Below are 4,235 nucleotides of genomic sequence, written 5' to 3'. Positions count from 1 at the left end.
AGTTTGGGATTTCTGTGACCCAAAAGAGCCCAAATACAAATCCCAGGGGACCCATGGGATTGCATCCCCTCACTCCCACGGGCAATGAGCCTCACATGGGAAAACACAGGAAAAGCCCCACTAAAGTCCATTCCCAAATATATTCAGCCTCTTTTCCCAGGCAAACAGCAACAGGAAGAGAGGGAATGGCCTCAGCCTGCTCCAGGGGAGGTTCAGGCTGGACATCAGCAGGAATTTCCTCATGGAAAGGGTTGTTAAACACTGGAATTGCCCAGGGAGGTTTGGAGTCCCCATCCCCAGAGGTCTCCAAGGAATTCCTGGATGTGGCACTCAGGGCTCTGGGCTGGCTGAAACGATGTTGATCCATCACAGGCTGGACTCAACAAATCTGGAAATCTTTCCCAACCTCAGGAAATTTGGGATTCAAATATAAAATCCACTTCAAAAAAGACATTTGGAAAGGGCCGCAGCATTCCTGGGGCTGCAGAGAAAATCCATCCCATTTCCCCTGAGCTGCTCTTTTCCATCTCCCAGGAGAGTTTGCCATTGCTCCTGGTTTTTAGTCCATCCCAGCTTTCCAGCTTTTTTTTTTTTTTGGCCATCCAGAAAACCCAAAGATCCAGATTTTAAGAGGAAAACGAGAGGAGGGAGTGGGATTTGCTCTGGTTTCCATCAGGATTTGGAAGGTGCTGGTCCTGTGCCAGGGCTTTTTTCTTACCCCCTCAGCACTAAAAGGATTTCCAAAGCCTCCAAAAGTTCCCAAAAGTGGTGGATGAGCTCCTCTGCCAGGCCCTTCCTGCCTCCAAAACTCCAGCTGGAAATCACCGCATCCCAAAAAAAAAAAATAAAAAATCAGGAAATATTCAAGTAACTCTGTGACGCTCTTGTTAATATTCCCAATATTCCCAGAGCTCTGCTGAGCCACACCTGCTCATCCCAAATGATCCCAAATCCATCCTCAGCACTCCCAGCAGGGAGAGCTTCAGTTCCTGAAGGGATTGTGCCAGAAGATGTCCCTGCTCACCCAGGTGCCCGGGGAAGGACGGGATGAGGCAGCTTCAGCCCCTCCCCGAGCCCGTCACAGCCGGCTGGAGCAATTTTCCAGCTGAAAGGAAAGCTGTGAAAACTCCTCACGGATCACGGGAGCCACGGCTGCAATTCCTGCTCCAGGGCTCCAGGGATTTATCTCTTGTTTAAAAAGGGAAAAAAAAAAAGGGGGAAAGGCAACGTTCCGTGTCCCTCTGGAGTTCCAAAGTCAGGAGAGCACGGACTCAAGGTCGGATCCAGCCTCGGCCCATCCAACCAAAGACTCCCATTATTCCCTGTGCTATTTCAAATCCAATGGAGCACAAAGCCACGGAATTCAGCAGGGAAGAGCTATCCTCTCCCTCAGCCAGGAAAAAACCACGGGATATAAATAAAGTGGGTGCAAAGTGTCCCTGTTCCCAGCCCCAGGAACGTCGTTGGGATCGGGTGGAAAATCTCGGGAGCAGCTCCCGAGGATCCATTGGGAACACAGCAGGCATGGATGGCTCTGGCCCTGGCACTGGGACAGCTGCAGGAGGATCCTGTCCCCTCAAGGACACCAGGAATGCCCTGTCCCCGGGAGCGCTCCCATCCCAGCGGGAAGGGCCATGGATGGCACGGATCAGCCACTGCTGTGTGTCCCTTTCCAGCCTGGCAGCTGCTTCTTCCTTCCAAAACCTCCCCACCCATCCCTCCGAGCTGGGAATTCCTGGGCACAGGGACAGCCTGTGGACAGCACAGGGCACAGCAAGCATCCCATTTTTCTGTGGGATGGGATCGCAGAGAATCCTGGAATGGTTTGGGTTGGGATTTTAAAGCTGATCCCACCCCTTCCAGGACAGGGACACATCCCACTATTCCAGACTGCTCCAAGCCCCATCCAGTCTGGAATATTTCCAGAGATTTCCATCAAACTTGCTTCACTGCTGCATTTCCAGCAGCTTTGGGATGGTCCCAAAGCGATTCACATCCCTGCTTTCCCCTTTTTTTACTGGCCCTCCAGGATTTCATGGATCATCATGGATTCCTCATCCTCCCAGAATTTCCATCAATTCCTTGTTGTTGTTCTTGGCTTCCTGAACCTTCCCATCTCCTCACCTTCCAGCAGAATTTGGCAGGTGAATTCCTGGTGCTCCTGCATTTACAGATCCTGGATGGCTCCACAATCCCGGAAAAATCCTAAAAAATTTAAAAAAAAATCAAAATAAAATCTGGAATTTGCTTTAAAAATCCAGCTTGCATTTTTAGGGAAAAAAATACCAAAACCCACTTTTTCCTTAAAAACATATTTTAAATTTTTTTTCAGCCTATTCATTGGATGCTCCAATCCCAATCTTGGAAAGCCCTTTGGAGCCAGATCAATCCCTTCCCCGAGCCCGGAATTCCCGCCTCCAGTGCACTCCAAGCCTGGGATCCAGCACTCCAAACACAACACATGCAACCACTTAGGAGCCAATTAATCCCAGCGGAAGCGCCCTTGTCGTTACATTTCCGGAATAATGCCGGAAAATTCCCGTTGCGCGTCATCGGGAATCATTTAGGGACGTTTGGATCCCACTTTTTGCTGTCAGAGCTTTAAGGAATGAGCAGTTGACGGATTCCTGGACTGAGGCTCTGCTTGGAAGACGCCGTCGCGTTGTTTTCCTGCTGTTCTGCCCGGATAATTTGGGATGTTCCAAAATAATTAGAGTGGGTGATTAATCCCTTACAAGCTCTCCGACATGGAAGAGATCCCAGACTGTCTTAGGGACGTGGGGCAACACTTTTAGATCCCAAAAATTATCATTGTATCAAAAAAAATCCATTGTGTTCCTCAATGCGCCCCCAAAATGACATTGTGGCACTTTAAAAAATCATTGCGCCCCAGAAGGAGCTTTACACTCTGAAAGTCCTAAAATGCATCATTACACTAAAAAAAAATTAGACGCTCCCAAAAAAATCATTGCTACACTCCAAAATATTGGCATTGCACCCTAAAAGGTATCACTGTACCCTAAAGAATATCATTGTACCCTAAACCCCATAATTTCACATTAAAAATCATCACCACATCCTAAACTCATCCTTATACCCCCATAAAAATCACTGCACCCTAAAAACCATCACTGTACCCTAAATACCATCATTACACCCTAGAAAGCATCATTATAGCACAAAAAAAATCATTATATCCCCAAAAAATCATTACATCCCGAAAAGCACCATTATACCCCCAAAAGCATCATTATATCGTAACATCCCAACTTCATACACTTAAAAAATCACCCTTAAATCCCAAAAACATCCTTATATTCCAAAAAACACTATTATACCCCAAACAATGAAATGCGGGCTTGGAAAGAAATTTAAAAACCTGAATTCCTGTCCTGTGCTCCCAAGGAAAAGTGTTTCCCCCCCAAACCCTCTCCGGTTCTTTGGGATAAATCCTGATGTGGGCCATGGGGTTCAGGGCACCCAATCCGTGTGCAGGACATGGGGTGAAATCCAAGGAAAAAGGGATTTCTGGAGCCACGATCCCGTTTTTCCAAGGGTGCACAAAGGAATCTTTTCCGCACGGCTAAACTTTGGGAACCGGCCCTTAATTAATTCCGTGTGGCTTCCCCTCCCCTTTTCCCCGATCCCCGTGGAAGTATCCCAGGGTTGGAAAACCACCTCTCTTCCGCCGCGGTTCCCGGCACAGGAAAGCGGCGGAGTCGCGGATAAATGTTGGAGGCTCCGTCGGTTTTCCCATCTGGCAGCCAGGCTGTGCTGTGAAAACGAAGGATATACATATGCAAATATTCCCGGGCCGCTTCCAGGATCCGAGGAATTTTTATGATGTAACCACAAGAAGAGGTCGGATAATGGCGGCAATGTGGAGCCCCGGAATGCCGCGCGTGGAAACGGAGCGCCGGGAAGCGGAGCCGCGGAGCCTCTCCGGAGGAACGGGGAGCAGGTTGAACCTCGGAGATCTCAGAGCGGTCTGGGCTGGGATGGTTTGGGAAAAAACACCACAAATCCCAAAAAATATCCGTGGGAAGTGCCAGGCACTGGTGGGGTGTGGCGGTAGCTCCGGGGATTGTCATTGTCCCACCAAGGACATTCCAATGTCCCACCAAAGACATTCCATTGTCCCGCCAGGAATGTGCCCCACCAAATCCCACCAGGGACATGTCATTGTCCCTCCAAGGAGATGCCACCCTCCCCACAAGGGACATGCCATTATCCCA

At 49.1% G+C, this 4,235-nt stretch overlaps 1 long non-coding RNA gene across 1 annotated transcript; it reads right to left on the bottom strand.

Annotated features, from left to right (window-relative positions):
• Positions 1–719: 719 nt before the first annotated feature.
• Positions 720–3,810, bottom strand: LOC120509130. Its single transcript, XR_005629164.1, has 3 exons — positions 3,679–3,810; positions 2,125–2,205; positions 720–814 (listed from the first exon to the last, which is right to left on the bottom strand). It is a non-coding gene; the product is annotated as an uncharacterized LOC120509130 (long non-coding RNA).
• Between the last annotated feature and the right edge of the window lie 425 nt (positions 3,811–4,235).

Source organism: Passer montanus, unplaced genomic scaffold (genome assembly GCF_014805655.1).
Source record: "Passer montanus isolate IOZ18808 unplaced genomic scaffold, ASM1480565v1 scaffold5, whole genome shotgun sequence".
Classification (NCBI taxonomy): domain Eukaryota; kingdom Metazoa; phylum Chordata; class Aves; order Passeriformes; family Passeridae; genus Passer; species Passer montanus.
The sequence above is the reverse complement of the archived record's forward strand: the minus strand, read 5'-3'. Positions and strand labels throughout refer to the sequence as shown.